This window comes from Pundamilia nyererei, unplaced genomic scaffold, assembly GCF_000239375.1.
Source record: "Pundamilia nyererei isolate P.nyererei 1_Seehausen unplaced genomic scaffold, PunNye1.0 scaffold00453, whole genome shotgun sequence".
NCBI lineage: Eukaryota > Metazoa > Chordata > Actinopteri > Cichliformes > Cichlidae > Pundamilia > Pundamilia nyererei.
This window is the reverse complement of record NW_005187854.1, coordinates 94773-102722: the sequence shown is the minus strand read 5'-3', so window position 1 is coordinate 102722 and position 7950 is coordinate 94773. Positions and strand designations below refer to the sequence as shown.

General features: G+C 36.6%; 1 protein-coding gene and 1 long non-coding RNA gene across 2 annotated transcripts in view; both read left to right on the top strand.

Annotated features, from left to right (window-relative positions):
• Positions 1-7950, top strand: part of LOC102206370 (uncharacterized) — a 78400-nt gene that overhangs the window by 41096 nt on the left and 29354 nt on the right. The gene's annotated exons all lie outside the window — the stretch shown is intronic.
• On the top strand, positions 2032-2671 carry LOC102207023 (uncharacterized). Its single transcript, XR_312346.1, has 3 exons — positions 2032-2084; positions 2180-2243; positions 2346-2671. It is a non-coding gene; the product is annotated as an uncharacterized LOC102207023 (long non-coding RNA).

Below are 7950 nucleotides of genomic sequence, written 5' to 3'. Positions count from 1 at the left end.
AGCCAGACTTTTGACCGCTTCGCCTTGGACATTTTTAATCTGTAGCTCTGCTCTAACAGAACGTACGTACCTGGCCCCGCCTACTATCCTCGGAAACGTAAAATGATTGGCTAGAATCTAAAGTGTATCACAGCTCAGGGACAAAAAGCACCGAAATAAAGCACCGAAATGTGCGCTGCTTTTTGGTCTGGTTACTACCATTTATGTCAGAACCGACACCGGTACCCATCCCTAATAATGACAGAAATACAAAAACAGAAAAAAACTGACAAGGTGGAAAAATTATTATTACAAACAAACACTGAGGTGATGTCTGTGGAAATACAAAGTGGACAGAATGTGTGGGGTGAAGATGTAGCATATTAACCATATTACATTATCCTTTTTATAATAGTAAGATTTATATATTTTTTTAAATTACTGGTTGTCTTTGTGATTAATGGAGTTACAAGAAGTAATGCAATATTTTCCTTGTTCAGTTGCATTACTGTTGAAGATTTTTCTTCTTTCTCTTTTTGTCAGGAAATTGATGCTTTCAAAGACTTCATTTAAGAACAGTGGTAGATAAATCATTGCATTTTGTTGTATTGATGGAACGAACAGTGATGTGTGACTTTTTGATATTAGTGTGTATTTTTGCAACAGGAAGTTTATAGATACAGAGAAATATATTGATGCGTTTCTTCTGGTCATGTAGGAAGAAGACTATCTGCTAATCAAAGCAAACTTGCCATGAACAAATAATCTAAACAAATGAAAATGCTTTATGAAAGTCTGAAATTAAAAATCTCATAAATAAAGTGTTTCTATTTCAAATTTCTCTGTGCAGCTACTAGTTAGACTACTACTAGTCTGGGAATTATAAACTTCGATTGGGAAGAAGTTCTGTGTCTTCTGTTGTGGTACTCTTTTATAAATCCAGAGAAGAATCATAATGAAACAGAAAAAAATAAACACTAAAAGAATAAAATGCATTATCGGCCTCTGTAAGAGCACTCATACCATTTCAGTTTGCTCTTATTCCTTCCTATGTGTTGTTGGAAACTGGAGAGCAAGTTTATTCCCAACAACATACAGACACATGCAGATTACATCAGACTGGTGTGATCCCAGCCTGTGTGTGGGGTATATATTCATATTTTCTTTGTGTCTTTGTTTAAACTCAACAGCAGATCAACCAAAGGCCCAAATAACTTCTGATATGAGAGACATTCCAGTAGGGGGCAGTGTGTCCCTGACCTGCTCTGTGAACTCATCATCATCATCTGGATGGAAATACTACTGGTACAGAGATGAGAACTCGTCTGAACCTCTGACCACACAAGATGCAGTTTTCCACTCAAATGGACAAATCAGTGTCTCACAGGAAGGACTCTACAGGTGCAGAGGAGGAAGAGGAAACCCAGTTTACTACACAGAGGACAGCCAGTCAGTCAGCATTGATACAAAGGGTGAGTTTATGATATATTATTTAACTTTTTTTAACTTATAACTTAGGTTCAGTTTAAAACATATGTTTCTTATCCACAGTAGATGTCCCGAGTCCTGAAATCTCTTCATTTCCTATTCTGATAAGCATTGGAGCAATTTCTGGAATTACATTTATTTTCATCCTGCTCTTGTTGTATTGCTGTAAAAAGTTCAAAGGTGAGATTTTCATATTTTTCTTCTAATATTACATATTTTATATCTTAAATGATTAAATACACAGATGCAGCATTGAGTCATAAAATGCAAACTGTTCACAAGAATGTATAATCCACAACAACATAAAACAAACATCTAATTTTACATTTTTAATAAAGGTGCTGCTAATGAGCAGACGCTTAGTCAGGATGTAGATCAGCAGCAAGTGTTCTCCTCTCTTCTTCATGGTTAGTTTTTCATGCAGTTTCAAATATTCTGATGCTATTTGCAACAAGACTGTACTTGTTACATCTGCTGCAGCTTTTAATATAAATGTTATTTGTAAGAATATTTGTGTTTAAGTTAGTATCACAGACATGAGGTGACTGATTTTCTCTTACCTGCAGGTGATCGTTCTGTCTATGAGACAGTCAGAAGATGTGAAAACACTGAAAATGGTAAAGTTTACACTTTCATTAATACAGAGCTTGTGGAAGCTGGATGATGATACAATAACTGTTTAACATGAAAGTCAATCAGATTCTTATTTCAGGTCCAGCAGAAGGTGATTATAACAATGTCACATCTGTGATTCAGCTCAGTCATTAACAAGACAAGTGAGTGCACAAAATGTGAGGTGATGACCATGAGAAAATACCTTGATAATTATCATCATTAATAATTACACTTGAAATGCTTTCATTTGATCACCTCAACAGGGCAACGTGGTGACCCAGAAGAGAGCTCTGACTACAATAATGTCAATCCAAATTCAGCCACAGCTCTTAACAGCAGCTCTTCAGCTGTTTTGTGATTGTCGATTGAGCCAGCACCGAAAATGTATTTAATGGTAAAGAAAGAAGACTCCACAAGAACCACCTGCAGACCACCCTGTGTGATGCTGCACTTGCCAAAAGACAAACTCTTGCAGTACTCCATCCATGTCAGATAAAGTGACACTGCCAGAGACTTCCCATTCAGGCAAACACCAGACCTCGTATATCCATCAGATCACTTGAAATAACTGTACATACTTCTTTCTCCCATCATTTTTTTTAAATGTCTTATACTGTAAATATTCTAATTTTATTGTGAAGGTTCATTTTAATCAGCTTTCTTATTATTTAAATCTGTTTCATTATAAGTCAAAATTAGTTTTTGTTTTTTTTTAACCACTTTTTTAACCCTTTAAGACCTACCATAGAACCAAGTCTGCCAGAGCTTATATTATATTTTACATGCTGTAGTACCATTTTGGGAACATTTCAAGTTGCTATACATCAATACAACTGTTATAGCCCATATTTTAATAATATGTATGCATTAAGTCCATAGTAACTACATTAATTGCAAAAAAGTGCAATAAACTACAAAAAAACCTGAAAATCGTTTTTGGTTTTTTACATATATTTCTGCTTGGAGAAATTTAAGAGGCTTATCCCTCAAAACTTTAAATGCAAAAAAGTTGCAAAAAAGAGTTTACAACAACAGGTATTTTATTTTGAGTGTCTTCATAGTTTTATTTTCGAAATACACCAATTTTTATACACTGCAGGAAAAACGAAAAACAATCCTATGATGCAAATTTTCAAAGAAAACAGCATGTGCATTAAAATAAACTATTTTCAGCAGTGCAATTTGAGTTCTAAGCATCCCAGAAACTATTCAGAAAAGCATAAAGTCAAACATGACTTATAAAAACACAAGTATAGGCTTTGAAGGCCTACAAGTAAAAAACTACATTTTCTGCGAAAATGATGTCACTTCCGGTTTCGGGAAGGTAATGGCGGACACGCCATCGTTCGCGCTGAATGTGGGAAGTGTTATGAACAGCTGATCGGATTGGCAAAGCGTGTTTCTGGAATATTATGTTTTTGTTCCCGCAAGGGCTTTTTATGCAGTTTTTGCAAAGCTATATGTGGAAGGAAACCGTGACCGAGGAAAAGCTGATGGCATGAGATGTAAGTACAACTCTTCCGGTTTCATATGAAAAAAAATGATTGCGCTAGCTTATGTGGTTCCGTTTCTACAGGGATTTAAAAATAGTTACGCAAAACCAAGCGTTCTTTAAAGGGTTAAAGAAAGAGAACAATCCATTTATTGTTTCTGTCATATGATGACTGTGTGGCAGACAGAGCAGGACCTTAAATGCAGAACATGGTAATAAACTTTAAAAAAAAAATCTTGATTTTATTCTCTGTGACTCACAGAACAAATTTAAATAGATAAGACAGAAGACACAACCAAAGACGGTCGAATGCGGCAAGAAACAAGGCTAGACTCAAACAATAAATGCATAAAAGGTAAAGTAGGAAGAGGAAACAGGTGGAAGAACAGCTGGGACTAACTGGGGAAATGATGGGGAAAGTAAAGCTGACCCCTAACATATAAGAAAAAGGTTACCAAAAGAAAACAGGGAGTAACGAACACCTACCACAGAGACAAAGACTTAAAAGGGTATGTGAAACACACCCTCAAAAGTGGAGTACGAGGATTTAACATCTATATGTTTATCTATATGCTGTTCTCCAAATAATTAATCATGCTTAATTCTAATTGAAGTATGACCCTAATTAATAGGATGAACAAGAAAAATTGTTTAATGTCTGGATTTTGCCTGCACTGGCATCATTCACCTCCAACCTCAACATATTAGTCTCTGTGTGTGAGACTGGCTGGAGGAATGTGGTGAAGATAAGAGTGTGGAAGTCTGTGGCCTGTCATCATGTGTTGAGTTAGGGCTGCTCAATTAATCGAATTTTAATCACGATTACGATCTGGGCTTTCAACGATCATTAAAAGTGACTGAGCCGATTATTAGCCCCTCCCTCGTGCTTTACTCTCGCGCTGCTCCGTGTGGCAAATCGAGCGCACCTCTCTGCGTTTCGAACACGCGTCACAACAATTAAGAGGACCCGAGGGAAACTCGGAAAGCTAAGCAGAAGTTATTTGGAGAGGAGAGTGATTGCTGTTGGTTGAAAAGAGGGGTAAAAAAAAAACTTCAGTGGTGTGGAAACATTATGGGTTCGCGGAGTCAGACGTGGATCAAGTAGACATAGTGTGTAAACTTTGCTACGGTGTCGTAGCTGCACCACAGAGCAACAGTGCAAAGTTCACTAAACATAGATTTTTCATTTATTTCTTATATTGCAAACATTTGCACTGTTATCAGTATTTGCACACTGTTTTATATTATTTTTTTAAAGTCATTATTCAATACATTGTTATTGTTAACCCTTTAAAGCCAGTCAGAGTGGGCATGCTCCGTTTTGCATAACTATTTTTAAATCCCTGTAGAACCAGAACCGCGTAAGCTAGCGCAATCATTTTTTTTTGCATATGAAATCAGAGGAGTTGTACTCACATCTCATGCCATCAGCTTGTCCTCGGTCACGGTTTCCTTCCACATAAAGCTTTGCAAAAATTGCATAAAAAGCACTAGCAGGAACAAAAACATAATATTCCAGAAACACGCTTTGCCAATCCGATCAGCTGTTCGTAACACTTCCGACATTGAAACAGACGGCAGCGCGAACTATCGCATGTCCGCCATTGCCAGAAACCGGAATAGACGTCATCTTCGCGGAAAATGTAGTTTTTTACTTGCAGGCCTTAAAAACCTATACTGGTGTTTTTATAAGTCATGTTTGACTTTTCTGATGGGATGCTTAGAACTCATATTGCACTGCTGGAAATAGTTTATTTTGATGCACATGCTGTTTTCTTTGCAAATTTGAATCATAGGATTGTTTTTTTGTTTTTCCTGCAGTATATAAAAATTGCTTTATCTCCAAAATAAAACTATGAAGACACTCAAAATAAATTTCCTGTTGTTGTAAACTATTTTTTGCATTTAAAGTTTTGAGGGATAAACCTTTTAAATTTCTCCAAGTAGAAATATATGTAAAAAACAAAAACAAAAATGATTTTCAATTTTTTTGTAGTTTATTGCACTTTTTTTTGCAATTAATGTAGTTACTATGGACTTAATGCATACATATTATTAAAATATGGGCAATAACAGTTGTATTGACGTATAGCAACTTGAAATGCTCCCAATGGCACTACAACATGTAAAAAAACAATATAAGCTCTGGTGGACTTGGTTCTATAGTAGGTCTTAAAGGGTTAAATAAATATCGTCAAATAATCGTGATCTCAATTTCAGTGAAAATAATCGTGATTATCATTTTTGCCATAATCGAGCAGCCCTAGTGTGAGTGTTAAGTAGGTTGGTGATAGTTAATCATGCTTATTGCTAATCAGAACCAATATAAAGAGTCTTTCTGGAGGCGTCTGGCTGAATCCATGACACAGAAGAAAGATTAAACTGAAGCAGAACATAAACAAACTATGACCAAGAACTAACCTATAGCCTGATGGTGTAAACACAAAAACATAATATGGTATCATAAAAAAATAGGCCCAATTAGGCCCAATTACTCAGGATACTGAAGAATATGAATCTTGGTCTGTAACTTAAAGCTGGGTCTAAAGACGCAGCATCATGATAGTCCCTGATCTCCTGCTATGTCACGTTTTCTGTGCAGCCTTAGTCAGCCTAAGAAGTGTGATTTCACCAGAACTGCTGTAATAAGTGAAGAGAAACACAAGGAAACTATGTTAAACTAAGAAAGGCAAGTCTACACAGCAGGACACACAGTGTGGGAGCCAGGTTAATATAGTTCAATTTATATTTGCTGTTAAACTTATTTTGGGTAATTAGTAATTTAATAAGTAAATTCATGTTTATAGTGAAACTAAAATTATTTTATTGTTTTTTGGCTTGGTAAAGTAAAACTTTGAATATGTTCACTTTAAAGGCTAGGTTTATACTTTAAATCCATCATGGATTTATGCAACTAAGTGCACACGGTGCTGAGGGGGTGGGGACATAGCAGAGGCAAGACGCTGCAGAGCCACACGGTTTTTCTACCGTAGTTTGTTTGTTGTTGAGGGTAACTTAAACCTCATTACGCCTGTAAGACAATTTACATGCTCTGAATTATATTTCTGTTTGTATATTTTCATATCGGAGTCCCGTGGAAGGTTTTTCCTCTTCAAATGAACATACACGAGTGAAGGACGGGGAAACACACAGTACCCCACAGAAACAATTTGCTTGGAAGTTCTATTTTTATAAACGAAAAGAAAAATTGCTGACAGGACTACTAAAAAGAGGAACGATGCTGCCCAGTCTATGAGTTCTGTTCAGGATGAGGAATAATGAAACTATATCCACAGACAAAACATGTTTAAGTGGACAGATTACAAACCGTACAGAGCTTCATCTGTAGACAAAATCAAAATAGGACAAGTTTTTATTGCTGTCAGGTTTAAAAAGTCCAAAAGGAATCAATACTAGGAAAACTGACTTATGAACACACAAGTGTTGTAATGATCCAGGGAACACTAGAATACACACAGCTAAGTATCCGGGTAACAAGAGCAAATACACAACAGAGGCAGAAAACTGAAAAAGCGACGGAAGACTGAGACAATAACTACAAGAGGATATGAGGCGAGTAGAAACAGGTGGGGAACACAGTGGGAACAAGTAGAATTATTACAAGTTTACAAATATTATTATTACAAGTAGATGAGATGGCGGTACGGCAACAGCACGCAGCGACCACTCTGGACCAAACAGTGCCGTTTTTGTGTTTTTTCTATCGCCTTTTTATCGTGACCTCTGAGCCACATGGACACCACAACGAGAATAATTGGTGTTCGGGTTTACCAATGGCATAGGTAACACTAATGTGCGTGTTTCGAATACTCCCAGATCAAAAAAGGCATGTCACCCAAATTTGACACCAAAGAGCTCAATGATTTGGACCAGTTGGTTCGGCTACGTACAGGAGAGGCGAACTGAATGAGACTCAGACAACCGCGAGTTTTGAAAAGTTACCGGAGTTGTATTTTTCTTTTCATTTAGAAACAACAGAACATTATGATAAACATACAAAACATTTACAAATGAAATTATTCCCTTTCGGTACCAGTACTCTCTTAATGATACCTTTTGGCAAAATCACAGTAATCACTCGATGAGAAAGAAATCTTACCTAGGTGCACCCTGTCTAGAAGTACAGTTCACATCCAACAATGAACCACAATTTCAATCATCAGCATATAAATGTTAACACTTACTTGCATTTTCACAGATTTCGTTACAATTAGCAACAGTTAATCAGCTGGAGGGTTATTTCCAACCGCTCACACTCACTTTTGTTCACATTTATGGAATGTACAGAGTCCATGAACCCAAGTCCTTATAACAACCCACCCGCGAGTCCAGAGGGATGTACAGTGGGGCAAAAA